The sequence below is a fragment of the Macaca thibetana genome, chromosome 7 (genome assembly GCF_024542745.1).
Source record: "Macaca thibetana thibetana isolate TM-01 chromosome 7, ASM2454274v1, whole genome shotgun sequence".
In the NCBI taxonomy this organism is placed as follows: Eukaryota; Metazoa; Chordata; class Mammalia; order Primates; family Cercopithecidae; genus Macaca; species Macaca thibetana.
In genome coordinates this window covers 84,058,947-84,074,667 of record NC_065584.1, presented here as the reverse complement: position 1 = coordinate 84,074,667, position 15,721 = coordinate 84,058,947, and the positions used below count along the sequence as shown (strand labels likewise).

At 43.9% G+C, this 15,721-nt stretch overlaps 1 long non-coding RNA gene across 1 annotated transcript; it reads left to right on the top strand.

The window, feature by feature from the left end:
* Positions 1-3,376: 3,376 nt before the first annotated feature.
* On the top strand, positions 3,377-10,784 carry LOC126958830 (uncharacterized). The gene is made up of 3 exons (XR_007727308.1): positions 3,377-3,436; positions 3,780-4,021; positions 7,590-10,784. It is a non-coding gene; the product is annotated as an uncharacterized LOC126958830 (long non-coding RNA).
* The last annotated feature ends 4,937 nt before the right edge of the window (positions 10,785-15,721 follow it).

Here is a 15,721-nt window from a genome sequence, read left to right as displayed (position 1 = left end):
AGCTTCTGCATGAATCATGTAGTTCTCATGCCATGATTTTCAGCTCCATCAGGTCATTTAAGGTCTTGTCTTCACTATTTATTCTAGTTAGCCATTCATCTAATCTTTTTTCAAGGTTTTTAGCTTCCTTGCGATGAGTTCGAACATCCTCCTTTAGCTTGGAGACATCTGTTATTACTGACTTTCTGAAGCCTACTTCTGTTGGCTAGTCAAAGTCATTCTCCATCCAGCTTTGTTCCATTGCTGGCAAGGAGCTGTGATCCTTTGGAGGAGAAGAGTTGCTCTGGGTTTTAAAATTTGGAGCTTTTCTGCTCTGGTTTCTCCCTATCTTTGTGGTTTTATCCACCTTTGGTCTTTGACGTTGGTGACCTACAGATGGTGTTTTGGTGTGGCTGTCCTTTTTGTTGATGTTAATGCTGTTCCTTTCTCTTTGTTAGTTTTCCTTCTAACAGGTCCCTCAGCTGCAGGTCTGTTGGAGTTTGCTGAAGGTCCACTCCAGACCTTGTTTTCCTGGGTATCACCAGTGGAGGCTGCAGAACAGCAAATATTGCACAACAGCAAATATTACTTCCTCTTGAAGCTTCATCCCAGAGGGGCACCCACCTGTATGAGGTGTCTTTCGGCCCCTACTGGGAGGTGTCTCCCAGTTAGGCTACACTGGGGTCAGGGACCCACTTGAGGATGCAGTCTGTCCATTCTCAGGGCTCAAACACAGTGCTGGGAGAACCACTGCTCTCTTCAGAGCTGTCAGACAGGTACATTTAAGTCTGCAGAAGTTTCTACTGCCTTTTGTTCAGCTATGCCCTGCTCCCAGAGGTGGAATCTACAGAGGCAACAGGACTTGCTGAACTGTGGTGGGGTCTGCCCAGTTTGAGCTTCTCTGGCTGCTTTGTTTACCTACTCAAGTCTCAGCAATGGCAGACACCCCTCCCCCTGCCAGGCTGCTGCCTCACAGGTCAATCTCAGACTGCTGTACTAGCAGTGAACAAGACTCCACGGGCATGGGACCTGCTGAGCTATTTGCAGGATATAATCTCCTGGTGTGCCGTTTGCTATGACCATTGGGAAAATGCAGTATTTGGGCAGGAGTGTCCTGATTTTCCAGGTGCAGTCTGTCATGGCTTCCCCTGGCTAGGAAAGGGAAGTCCCCCAACCCCTTGTGCTCCCAGGTAAGGTAATGCCCCACCCCATTTTGGCTTGCCCTTTGTGGGCTTCACCCACTGTGCAACCAGTCCCAGTGAGATGAGCCAGGTACCTCAGTTGGAAATTCAGAAATCACCTGTCTTCTGTGTCAATCGTGCTGGGAGCTGCAGACTGGTGCTGTTTCTATTCAGCCATCTTGAAATGGAATCCCTACCTGAAGTGTTATCTTCATCCTGGGTAAATTGTTTGTTCAACTAATTTAATATTTATCCTTATTATTTCTTGACATCCTCAGTTCCAGTGAGCTTCAGCTCAGCTTCACTTCAGCCACTTCAAACTGTCTTGGTAACTTAGACTTGTCATCACCCAGGTCCTTTCTATCTTGAAATATTAAATGTATATGTCCTATTCTCTGACTACAAATTCTTGCTTTTCCACTGGTTTCTGCTCTATTTCCTCTTACATCAGCTCTTTAACATTATGGAGAATTCTTGTTCCCTGACCTCTCTTTATTGTCCTAATCTGTAAATCCCCTCTTTCATTTTATTTCCTTCTTTATATAGCTTAGACTGCACAATATATCCCTTCAGTTACTGTCCTGTAAGTTCTTTAATTGCTTTCCTCACTTCTTTTTCACTGTCCACTGTTGGGAGAATATTTGTACCTGATCAATCCAAATGTCTTTTCTTCTATAGCTAAGTTGTGGAAAATTGTAGAAATTCACTTAACAAATTTGGCTTTTAATGCAAATTGACTTTTGATATCACTTGTCACCTTTTCCACATGATCCTACTCAGGACCACTTCCATTCCCCATCAACACATATTTAAACCACCAATTGTATTAGTTTGCTAAAGCTCTGTCTTTTCTTTTTTTTTTTAGACACTCTGTCACCAGGCTGGAGTGCAGTGTTGCAATCTCAGCTCACTGCAATCTCTGCCTCCCAGGTTCAAGCCATTCTCCTGCCTCAGCCTCCCAAGTAGCTGAGACTGCAGGCATGTGCCACCACACCCAGTTAATTTTTTTTGTATTTTTAGTAGAGACAGGGTTTTACCATGTTGGCCAGGATGATCTCGATCTCTTAAGCTCGTGATCTGCCCACCTCGGCCTCCAAAAGTGTTGGGATTACAGGCGTGAGCCACCACACATGGCCCAACTAAAGCTCTGTCTTAGCCCATCTTCTGTTGCTATTAACAGAATACCACAGACTAGTAATTTATTTTAAAAAGAAATTTATTTATTCCAGTTGTGGAGGCTGGGAAGTCCACGATTGAGGGGCCACATCTGGTGAGGGCCTTCTTATTGCATTATAACAAGACAGAGGGCATTACCTGTCAAGGGGGTAAGAGCATGTCAGCTCAGGCATTTTTCTTCTCTTTATAAACTCACCAGTCCCATAATGGAGGCAAAACCTGATGACTTTATCTCATCCTAATTTTCTGTCAATGCCTCACCTGCAAATGCCATCAACATATGAATTTGGGGATTTAGGTTCCAACAAACAAAATTTAGGAGACACATTCAAACCATAGCAGGTTACCATAACAGAGTACCACAGTCTGAGTGGCTTAAACCACATACATTTATTTTGTCACCGTTCTGGAAGCTAGAAGTTCAGGATCAGTGTGTTTTCAGGGCTGATTTCTTCTGAGGCCTATCTCCTTGGCTTCCAGATGACCATCTTCCCCCTTTGTCTTCACATGGTTTTTCCTCATGTGTGTTTACATCCTAATCTCTTCTTCTCATAAGGACATCAGTTATATCGGATTAGGGCCTCAATGTCCTCATTTAACCATAATTACCTCTTTAAAGACCGCACCTCCAAATACCTCACATTCTGAGGTACTTGGGGTTAGGACTTCAATGTATGAATTGGTGGCAGGGGTGGGGGTTGACAGATAGACACAATTCAGTAGGGGTAGGGGTTGGCAGATAGACACAATTCAGCCCCGGACAGTCTTCTCAAACCTGCTCCTTTGCCACCTCACTCTCCCTCTTCATAGAGGAGACAGAAATAATTATCTGGCCTCTCCCACTGTCTTATAAATCTGACTGTGAGGAGTTCTCTTCTTTCCTCACCCCCTCCCATTGAGGCAGAAGTTTAAAAATAAATATGCATTCATTCACTCTAAAAGTAACAGGCAAGGCAAGGATTAAAAAGAAAAGCACAAGTTTTCCTCTGCCTAGCAGAGGAAAGTGCAGCAAGCTCACTTCAAGCACAGTTATAAGATAACACTCTGAGAAGCCAAGGCCAAAGGAATGGACTCCAGACACCCCCCAGCTCCAGAGCAAGGTTGAAGGAAAAAAAAGACAAATTCTTTTATTGTTACTCCTTTCCCAGGCATCTTAAGCATGATTATGTTTTACAAATGTCTGTATTTAGTTAGTTGTTGTTTTTCTTTCAATGCAGCTGCAAGGCCACCAACTACACAAGGCCACAAGTTATGCTATGCTATAGATTATGTGACCTATCATATGATTAACTGCTTTTGTTTTACTTATTATAAGTCTGCTTATAAAAACCTGACTCTGTCTTTGTTTAATGCTTAGCTTTTTGGATGTGAGTCTGCTGAGCCGGTGTGTACCTAAAATAAACAATCCTCCTGCACTCTCATATTGGTCTTTCTGGTCCTCAGTTTCCTGCAACATTTTTGGTGACCACGAAGGGACCAGAGACAGCAGGTTTACTGTCTCCTTTGGCTCTGGTGGCTGGAGTCCTGGGCCTCAGGAGACCTGTGACCCCAGACACCACTGGAAGAACTTCAGCCTGGAGGGGAAATCAGCCCTCCCCTGACCCGGCGCCCCCTACCCAGCAGTGCAATGGAACCTGAAAGGAGCTACAGGACAATTTCAGAAACAGCATGCTTCAGGAACCGCGGTAAGGTTTTGGGGCCCAAGGCAGGACCTGTCCCATGGGGATGGAAGGGGAGCCTAATAACCTCCTGGAGTGTGCTGAATAGTCTGACCCAGAGGGGCTGGGGGTGACAGGAGTGGCTCAACAATTTGGACGAATCTCACACCCCAGTCGACACAGCATGTGAGAGGGACTCGCTAAGTCAGCTAGGAAACTGGAGGTGGTGAGAGTGGCTCACTACCCTAAGTAGGAAACTGGAGGTGGTGAGAGTGGCTCACTACCCTAACTAGGAAACTGGAGGTGGTGAGAATGGCTCGCCACCCCAACTGGGGAAGTAGAGGGGGCGAGAGTGGCTTGCCACCCCAATTATGAACACAGGAACTGGGAATGGGGAAGCGTGTGAAAGTGTGTGAATGGAGAGGCCTAATTAGGTTCATCAGCTGCAAAGTGGGGCGTCACAGATCTCTTAGCATGGACTGTGTGCTCTGAGAAAGTGTGGGGCCAACTAAGACTAGTGGTGATCTGCATGTGGCTAATAGGAGCCACCCTACAGCTCAGAGATGTAGTGAGAATAAGGATCTCTCCAAAGCCAAGTAGCATCTGAAAACTCCCATAATAGGAGATGGTATAGTTGGCTGAAATGAGAGGAAGAGTGAGTGTGCAAGGGTGATTGTGCTGTGCCATAAAGGGAGGAATGGGAGGAAAGTCATCAAAACTTACTCCATTGGAGTACATGTTATAGAACTTTAAGAAAGGTTTTGCAAGGGATTATGGAGTTAAGCTAAACCCCCAAAGATTGAGAACTCTCTGTGAATTAGAATGGTCTTCTCTTGGTGTTGGGTGGCTGACTGAAAGAACTATAGATAGGGATAATTGGCTGTGCATTTAAGGTGGTGACAGGGGTTGGAGGACAGCCAGGGTACCCAGACAAATTTTCCTTAAATTGATTCATGGTTAAATATAGCACAGACAAGACTGGCCTGGATCCAGCCCTATTTAGCAGCTTCACTGGCAGACACAGAGTTAAAGGGGAAGTCCCAGAAACAGCAAGAGAAGCCAGTTTTGCAGGAGCTGCCAGAGGGAACACAGATTCTTCCTCCATGTGTCCCAGCCTACCCTGCTTTACCGAGGCTAACATCCCCCCAGGAATGAGATTCAGGAGCTAACACACCCCAAGTTTCACCCCAATAGGAGAATCGGAGCCTGGAGAGGCCAGGGAAGGAAGTCAAGATAGTTAAGCGGCAGTCTCAGATCTGGCCATGCTTGAGCTATGCAAATACCTCTCAGGGAGATGTGAGTACCCATCTATTATGACGACTAAGGCCAGGTTCAAGGGGGCAATGAACTTTCAGCTACCAGCTCTTTTCAACCACTGATCTTTTAAACTGGAAATGCCACATTCCCTCCTACATGGAGAAGCCCCAAGCTCTTATAGATTTGATGCAATGAATCTTTCTGACACGCAATCCAACCAGGCCAGACTGCAGACAGCTCCTCCTCACATTATTTAACACTGAGGAGTGCAGGAGAGTAACATAGGCAGCTCTCCACTGGCTAGAAGCCCATGCACCAGAAGACACAGTGAATGCTCAGGCGTATGCTCAGGGTCAGTTCCCAGATCAAGATCCCAACTGAGACCTGGTGGATGCAACTCAACTTCAGCATTTGCAGAGGTACCAAAAGGTTCCTTTTGCAAGGGATAAGAGCTGATAGAAAGAAGGCAATTAATATAGGGAAGATTTCAAAAGTGCTTCAGGGAGCTGATGAGAGCCTAAGTCAGTTTTACAGAGACTTTGTGAAGCATTCTTGTTTTACACCCCATTTGACCCTGAGGCTTCTGAAAATCAGCACATGGTAAACAAAGCATTGGTAGGGCAAGCCCAGGGTGACATCAAGCAGAAGCTGCAGGCATGAATGCCACTCAGTGTACGTTAATCAGGACCAGAGAACAAAACAGGAAAGGGCAAAACTAACAAGTGTGGTGCCAGGCAGCTAGGCATGCCAAGGTTTAAGTCCCTTTCCCCAGCCCAGCTCTATCTGGAAAAAGAGGGGGGTGGGGACTGGCACCCGGAGAAAAGCAAAGGAGATGGAAGGGCATAATTCTGACATTTTGCAGCAGGCATCTGCCAAGCCTCTGGACCAATGATGGCCCAGGGGGACTACGGTTGTGCAGATCCCACCCAGCCCAAAAGAGTAAGTGTGAGAAAGGAAAGAAGAAAGTAAAAACAGAAATCGGAAGGAAACAGGAGAGACCAAGGGCAGTGTGTGCGTGGGGGTGGGACCCGTGTCATTGCCTGGCCCCGCAGGCCATAGGAGCAGGAGAACTCAAGAAGGAAAAAGGAAGCAGATTGAAGACTTAAGAAAAAGGTCAATCTGTTGGCAGCAGTCTTTCTATAGAAAGAGAGATTAGCAATGTGAGAGGATGTGGACACGAAGGTGGATGTGGAAGAGGTCCAGTTAGGCAGGGATTCAAGAGTCAGACAAGGCTAGAAAGAGATTAATGTGTAGGATGCAAAAAGAAAGGACAATGGAAGGATGAATGTCCAGAAGGTAATAAAGAGAGTGGTAAATGCTGTGGTATAAGGAAGTCATCGGCCAAGGGCTGCTGCACCTTAGAGGAACCAGATACTGATCCGATCAGGCTGGCATGAACTGAAGGATGTGAGGACTAGGACAGACCAGGTTCCTTTTCATTAGGCCTCCAGGATCCAGTGGTCACATTAGAAGTTGAAGGCAGCAGGATTCTGCCATATCTGGATTCCAAATTTCTCACTGATGGCTAAGCCACTACATAAAGTTACAAAGGTTGGGTAACGGGGAGAAAAAGAATCCCGCCTCTGGGATGCTGAACAGAAGAAGGAGCCATGCCTTCATGCCTTGTGTAAACTTTCTTGTAGACTTTACCGAAATGCCCCATACTGGAGGCTATCGGTATACGCTAGTGTTTATTTGCACATTTTTCATGATGGATTGAGGCTTTATCCACCATGACAGAAGAAGCACAAGAAGTGACTAAAGTACTGCTAAGAGACATTATCCCCAGGTTTGGACTGCGTCTGACTTTAAAATCAGACAGTGGGTTGGCATTTGTAGCCGAAATAGTGCAAGATTTAACAAGACTGTTAAAAATAAAATGGAAGTTACACACAACCTATCGGCCGCAAAGTTCAGGAAAAGTGGAATGCATGAACCGGACACTCCAGTAGCTACTGAAGAAATGTTGCCAGGAAACTCATCTGAGATAGGATCAGGTTTTGCCTGTGGTTCTCCTCTGAGTCAGGTGCACCCCCACCAAACAAACTGGGTATTTACCCTATGAGATTTTGTTCGGTGGGCCAACCCCAAACCATAAGTCAAACAAAAAGGTGATCTCCAGTAACTAGGTGAATTAACTTTAAGAAAACAAACGCAGGCTTTAGAAATAGCCATGCAAAGTGTTCATAACTAGGTACATGAAAAACATGCCTATAAACCTGACACCCCTTTAAACCTGGTAACTCTGTTTAGGTTAAAAAGTAGAACCCAACGTCTCTAAGACCCATGTGGGATGGGCCCCATATGGTAATCTTGTCCGCTCCCACTGCTGTTAAAGTTGCAGGTGTTGTGTCTTGGATCCACCATAGTTGGTTGAAACCAGCAGCTCAGGACAAGTGAACCAGCCAGCAGGACCCAGACCCCTTGACTCGGCTGATCCTGCGATGAGACCGAGTTGCTGCTTAGGACGACAGGCCTGCTCTGGTCACTCCAGTGGCTGACCAGTCTACACACGACTGAAGCTTGAGGAGACAACAAGCTCTGCTCTAGTCACACACCAGAAGCTGACTAGTCTATGCATGGCTGAAGCTTGAGGACTTGTCAAGCAAGTAAATGTAGTTAGAAATCTTGGGACTAGTAGTTTTCCTGTAACACTGTTTTACTATTGTTCTGTCGCTGTGCTCAACCTCTTTCCCCAGGTAAGGACTTCTTTTATCCTTGCTGGATATGAATATACTGTACGTTGTTTTGCTGTTGTTACCCCCCTTAACCATGCTAGAAGAATCACCCATAGAAGGGTGTCCCCACTGTACACATACTACTTGGTCAGGGAACAGTATAACTAAAACTCTATTGTACCATACTTATTATGAGTGTACAGGAACTCACTTAGGAACTGGTACTTATAATCAGACCACCTACTCAATTTGTGACCCAGGAAATAACCAACCTTATGTGTGTTATGACCCCAAGTTTTCACCTGGTGAATGGTTTGAAATTTGTGCAGTCAAAAGAAGGCCTCCTCTTAAACCAAACCAGGGTCCCTCCCTTTTACCAAGGGCTTATTTCTCTGTATTTTGATGCTCGTTAGGTAGCATACCAAGACTCACCCATCTGTGGTAACCTACCTTTGGAAAGATACTATAGAAATAACTACAAATATGTATGCATGCCAAGAGTAACTCCACCTTGTTCCCCTGGGACCCCAGAGAAAGATTGTTGGTATTGCATATCATGGCACCCTAGCACACAGCAAAAGTCAATTATGCTTACCAAAATGTTGGTGGACTGCAGATTTCTCCTTACATGTCTATGTACACACATACCCAGTAACCTTCATATATGTTATCAAAAAGGGAACCCAAACCCATCTGGCCCAGCAAGCCACAAAAATGAGGAATGCTATCTATCAGAACAGATTAGCTTTAGACTACCTCCTAGCCCAAGAAGGAGGAGTATGTAGAAAGTTCAATCTAACAAATTGCTGCCTGGAAATGAATAATAATGGAAAGGAAATTATGGAAATAACTGCAAGAATGAGAAAATAAGCCCATGTTCCAGTTCAAACTTGGAAAGGGTGGTCTCCAGATTCTCTCTTTGGAAGCCTAGTTTTTATTTTTCTGAGGGTTCAAGACTTTAATAGGAGTGGCTCTGGCCATACTAGGAAGTTGCCTAATACTCCCTTGTCTCTTACCTCTCCTTGTTAGAAGCATTCAATCAAGTATAGAGGCAAGAGTAGCTAGGCAAACTACCACTCAGCTAATGGCGCTGTGTAAATATGAACCTTGTCTAAAGAAAAAACTTGTCTTTTCAGGCAGAACTAAGTAATAGTGATGCCTTCTATTAAACTTCTTTTATAAAAGGCATCAAAGAGGGAACTGAGGCAGAAATTTAAAAATAAATATGCATTCATTCACTCTAAGAAAAGTAACAGGCAAGGCAAGGGTTAAAAAGAAAAGCACAAGTTTTCCTCTGCCTAGCAGAGGAAAGTGCAGCAAGCTCACTTCAAGCACAGTTATAAGATAACACTGTGAGAAGCCAAGGCCAAAGGAATGGACTCCAGACACCCCCCCTCCAGAGCAAGGTTGAAGGACAAGAAAAGACAAATTCTTTTACTGTTACTCCTTTCCCAGGCTTCTTAAGCATGATTATGTTTTACAAATGTCTGTATTTGGCCAGCTGTTGTTTTTCTTTCAATGCAGCTACAAGACCACCAGCTATGCAAGGTCACAAGTTATGCTATGCCATAGATTATGTGACCTATCATATGGTTAACTGCTTTTGTTTTATTTATTGTAAGTCTGCTTATAAAAACCCGACTCTGTCTTTGTTTAATGCTCAGCTTTTTGGATGTGAGTCTGCTGAGCTGGTGTGTACCTAAAATAAACAATCCTCCTGCACTCTCATATTGGTCTGTCTGGTCCTCAGTTTCCCGCAACACCGTAAGTGAAGGCTGTTGCTGTGTTTTGAATGTTTGCATGCCTCAGGAATTCATGTTGAAACTTAGTCCCCAGTGCAACAGTGTTATGAGGCAGGACCTTTAGGAGGTGATTAGGCCATGAGGATTCCACTCTCAGGAATGGGATTAATGCCTTTATAAAAGGGTTTGAGGGCGTGAGTTCCTCCCTTCCATCCCTTCTGTCAAGTGTGGACATGGTGTTTGTCCCTTCCAGAGGTTGCAACAACTTGGACACAGAGAGTAAGCCCTTACCAGACAGCAAATTCACTGGCTCCCTGATAGTGGGCTTCCCAGCTCCCAAAACCGTGAGATAATAAATTTCTATTGTTTATAAATTACCCAGTCTAAGATCTTTTGTGATAGCAGCAGGAATGGACTAAGACATAAATTGGTACCAATGAAGCAGGAAATTTCCCTGATTTTTTCGTGGGCAAGAACTGGAGTGCATAGGCACTAGAAATAGCTGGCTGCTTCGGTGCCAGCAAGGTGGACTCTACTTGCTTGGTCCCTCTGTGTTCCACCCCTCACAGGAGGGGGAGCACAGGTGAATGGATGCAGGAGCCAGGGTGAGGGCTTTTGGGCACCAGCAGGAGCAAAACTCCATGTGGCCTCGCGGCAGCATCTAGGGAGGTGCCCATTACCCCTGAAGCCCTAGAAAGAGTGTTACAGTTAGTTCTCTTTTAGCTTTGCCATTTGCAGATGGTTTAAGTGTTAACGGCTCAGTGGAGAATCAGTGTGACAGCCTTTTGCACTGACACCTGAGTTCTTATTCAGTATCCAGGAGGAATGAGGTCGCACAAACAAATTGGACATGGTAAATGTGGGAAATTTTATTGCTGATGTAAGTGGCTTTCAGTGGGAAGGGGAGCTGAAAAGTGGATGGTGCAGGAAGATAATCTTCCCCTAGAGTCCAGCTGTCCCTGACTGACCTCCTCTCTGAAGCAATGCCATCAGGCTGTCCCTCTGAAGTCAAGCTGCTTCTCTCCCATGTCCAACCATAGTCTCTGATGTCCAGCTGCTTCTCGTCTTCTCCTCTTCTCTTCTCCCTCTGCTGGTGGAGCCTGGAGATTTTATGGGAATAGGATGGGGGGTGGGGCAGGCCATGGGTGATTTTGGATAAGGCAACATTTAGTGGGAAAACAGGATGTAAAGTTCTCACTTTGGGCCGTGGTATTAAGCTTTTCAGCTTGTGGGTGGGGCCCTTGCCATGGACTTACTCTCTTCTGCCCAGAATTTCCCTGCCTCTTGTCACTATCTCCAAGAAGTGGAGATAGTGGAACGAATACCTAAACTCTAAGAAGTGGAAATAGTGTAACAAATACCCACTTCCGTAACAAATACCTAAAAATGTGAAAGCAGCTTTGGAACTGGTTAATGGCTAGAAGCTGAACCATAAAGGGCTATTTGGATGACGACTCAGAAGAGGGGAGCTGTGGAGAGCCTCAGTCTTCTTAGAAATTAAGAGATCATGAACAGAATGTTGTGAACAGAATATGGACAGTAAAGACCATTTCGAGGAGGTCATAGATGAAAATGAGGAATATCTTATTGGAAATTGGAGGAAAGGCCATTCTTGTTACAAATTGGCAAATAACTTGGCTGAGCAGTGTCCATGTCCTAGTAGTCTGTGGGAGGCAGATGTGAACTAGGATATTTAATGGAAGAAATCTCTAAGCAAAGTGTTGAGGGTACGGCATAGCTTCTCTTGAATTCTTAGAGTAAAATGCAAGAGAGAGAAATGAATTAAAGATGGAATTTATAATTAAAAGGGAAACAGAACTTAAAGACTTGGAAAAATCTTAGCCTGGGTAGGTTGTAAGGAAATAAAAGGTATATGCAGGAGAGAACACCAAATGGTGTGCTCAAGTGAACCTTTGATAAGGAGATTAGAATGAAGAGAAGGAAGCCAGTTGCTATTCATCAAGATAATGGAATTATGTCACTGAAGGCATTTTGGAGATCTTAAAGGCTGCCATTCCTATCACAGGGCCAGGGTACTAGAGCCTTGAGGGCAGAATGGTTTCAAGGGAAGGGCTCATGGTGCTGGAGAAGCCCAGGGAACTTGTGGAACCTCCAAACTCTGTCCGGGGCTGCCTCAAGTTTCTGCTCCTCACCTTCTGGTGCAGTATCCCTTGGCTGCCCTGGATTGGCTCAGGTGGGGTTGGTGTGTTGGGCTGCCCCTCCAGAAGGCACAGGAATAAACCTTGGTAGTTTCCACATGCTGCTAACTATGCAGGTACACAGAGCGCAAGACCTGGGGGGCATGGATTCCTCCACCTAGATTTCAAAGGATGCCCCAGAGAGCCTCAGAGCCCAGGCAGAGAACTGCCGCAGGAGTGGGGCCACCACAGGGCAATGTCTGGTGGAGTGGTGGGAGTGAGGCTATCCTTAAGACCCCAGGACTGTAGAACCACAAGTATGCAACTCCAGCCTGTGAAAGCCAAAAGGCAGAAGAGTACAACCCATGAGAGCTGCAGTGTGGAATGTACCCAGGAAACCCAGAGAGCTCTTTCCTTCCATTCCTTCTGCCATATGAGGATACAATATTTGTCCCCTCCAGATGTTGCAGCAACTTAGACACAGAGAGCAAGCCCTCACCAGACACAGACTCTGCTGGCACCTTAATCTTTGACTTCCCAGTCTCCAGGACTGTGAGAGGGGGCTGGGCTGCCCAGGGCCTTGGGGGACAGCCCCTGCCCCAGTGTGCCTAAAATAAGAGACATGGAGCCAAATAAGGTTATTCTCAAGCCTCATTATTTAGTGTGTAGACGGTATTGTTTGCCTTGTTGAGTTTTGGGCTTACTTTGGACCTATTGCTCCTTTTTTTCTTTTCTATTTCTTCCTTTTTGCAGTTCTGTAAGGAGAAGCTCACTCCAGGTTTGGAAGGCTGTTAGAAGAGTCATTTCCCATCCCGGGTCTGGAGGAAGGAGGTATGGGCTCCAAGAACCCTGCCTAACTCCCTTGTTTCCAGAGCCAACTATACCCTCCTCCCTTACCAAACAATTTTTACTCTGTCAGAAAATTTTTTTTAAACTTGGAAATAGGCAGAAGAAATGACAGGGCATTTACCAGCATAGTGGGCTTAGTTTTCTGTTGTCTTTGGGCAAAAGTTATTGTTTGGTTTTTGTTTGAGATGTGAATAATTTCTGTCTAATACAACAGATGATCCCAAAGGTTCTGGTTTGTTTTCTTGTTGGACTTTAACCAGTTTGTAACCCAGCAATCTTATGCTAATATTTTCTGTAAATACCCAGCTTCTCAAATGCTCTTTGAATCAGTTATAACATCTTATTGGTTCCCTCATTAATTAATGAGTTGAATAAAACTTTGGAAACTATTCATTTTATATTTGTATGAGAGTCACGATGTTATATTTTTTGAAAATTATACTTTAACAGTTTTATTGTGTACAGAGGCAAACAAAAAGGAGAGGTTACTTGACTTTGCAGTAGAACCATCTTTATTAATTATGCTGCTGAACTTTTCTCTCTCTGTTTACCTTTCAGATGAAGAAAAGTTTTTTCTCTCTTTTTTATGAAGAGAAAACTCTCAAGTCATCCTTTAACATTCTGCAGCTGCCATATAATACTCTGCTTCCTTGAAACAGTAGTTTGAAAAGTTGTCTAAATTGTCTAAAAAGTTGTCTCAGACCAAATGTTAAGGCTGTATGTGGAAAATATCATGACTATGTAAAGTTGATGTTAGATAGGTTTGGAAAGATTCATGCCTATGCAAGGTAATTACAATGACAAGAAAGGAATTCTTTGTGTGCTCCTACTGACTCTTAACTTTGCTATAAAGTTTCGACCTCTGCTGGGCACTTTCAGGATCTCCACCTGCCCTTTACCTCAACTAGGTTTAATGAGCTCTTAAAGTAAGTGAAGGCTTCCAGCTGCAACGACTCTGCAAAGACTTTCTCTTGTATCACCATAGAAACAAGACCTTCACTGTAAAAGAAAAAAAATCACATTATAATGAGGAACACTGCTATAAAATATGGATTAATGAGTTGAATAACAAACAGGGAGGAACTTGTAGTAGGAAGGAACTAAGTGACAGCAAGAGCAGCTGGAGGAAGGAGTTAGGATGAATTGTGGGTCTCAGAATGGGGAGACAAAATGTACAGTCTAATATTTGTACTATGAGCCTGAGTTCTTACATACAACAGTTTCTGAGTGAGGCTTCCACTATAGTGATTGTGAAGAGATAAACAGAATATTCATGACCCTGAGTTGCTTCTACATGTTATTGTTGGAGATTCAGCAAAAAAATGACAGATAAGATTTAATGAGCTTGAGAAAGAGATTGCAAATTTATAAGAAAAATACAAATGCCTAAGATAATGGGCAAAATTATTAAACTCAGTGCATAACAAGCATAGAAGAGGAAAAATAACTTTCTCCTCCACCCTTCATATTTCTTAGCTGGTACTTTCTGTAATAAAAGGCAAACTAACAAGAGAAAAACAAGCAGAAGTTTAATAACATGTATACCTCATGTATTCGGATGGTGCAAATGTAACTGTAATTTTTGCATTGTTGAAATTTACTGTTTGATATTGGAATACATTCTTAAATAAATGTGGTTATGCTATACACCATTTTAATGCACATTTCTCATTTTATTATTTTTTTGCTAATGACTTATTACTTGCTGTTTATTTTATATTTATTTTAGACTATGGAAATGATGTTAGACAAAAAGCAAATTTGAGCAATTTTCTTATTTGAGTTCAAAATGGGTTGTAAAACAGCAGAGACAACTTGCAACATCTACAATGCATTTGGCCCAGAAACTACTAACAAACGTACAGAGAAGTGGTAGTTCAATAAGTTTTGCAAAAGAGACAAGAGCCTTGAAGATAGTGGCTGGCCATTGGAAGTTGACAACAACAAATTGAAAGCAATCATCAAAACTGATCCTCTTACAACTACACAAGAAGTTGCCAAAGAACTCAGCATTGACCATTCTACAGTCATTTGGCATTAGAAGCAAATTGGAAAGTTGAAAAAGCTAGATAAGTGGGTGCCTCATGAACCTGACCAAAAATTTTTTTAAAAACTTCATTTTGAAGTGTCATCCTCTCTTATTCTATGTAACAACATGAACCATTTCTCGATTGGATTGTGACGTGTGATGAAAAGTGGATTTTATACAATAACAGGTGATGACCAGCTCAGTGCCTGGACCGAGAAGAAGCTCCAAAGCACTTCCCAAAGCCAAACTTGCACAAAAAAAGCATGGTCACTGTTTGGTGGTCTGCTGCTGGTCTGATTTACTACAGCTTTCTTGCTTGCTTTTTTTTTTTTTTTTGACAGAGTCTTGTTCTGTCACCCAGGCTAAAATGCAGTGGCACCATCTTGGCTCACAGCTCACTGCAACCTTTGCCTCTTGGGTTCAAGCAATTCTCCTGCCTCAGACTCCTGAGTAGCTGGGATTACAAGTGCTTGCCACATCCTGCTAATTTTTGTAGTTTTAGTTGAGACGGTTTCACTACTGTTGGTCAAGCTGGTCTTGAACTCCCGACATAAAGTGCTGATCCACTACAGCTTTGTGAATCCCAGCAAAACCATTACATTTGAGAAGTATTCTCAGCAAATTAATGAGATCTGCCAAAAACTGCAATGCCTGCATCAGGCATTGGTCAACAGAAAGGGCCCAATTCTTCTCCACGACAACGTGTGACTGCATGTTGCACATCCAACGCTTCATAAGTTGAAAGAAACCTATGCCACATTCACCTGACCTCTTGCTAACCAACTACCACTTCTTCAAACATCTCGACTTTTTTTTTTCTTTTTTTTTGAGATGGAGTCTCACTGTCGCTCAGGCTGGAGTGCAGTGGCGCAATCTTGGCTCACTGCAACCTCCGCCTCCTGGGGTCAAGCAATTCTCCTGTCTCAGCCTCCTGGGTAGCTGGGATTACAGGCACCTGCCACCATGACCGGCTATATTTTGTATTTTTAGTAGAGATGGGATTTCACGATGTTGGCTATGCTGGTCTTGAACCC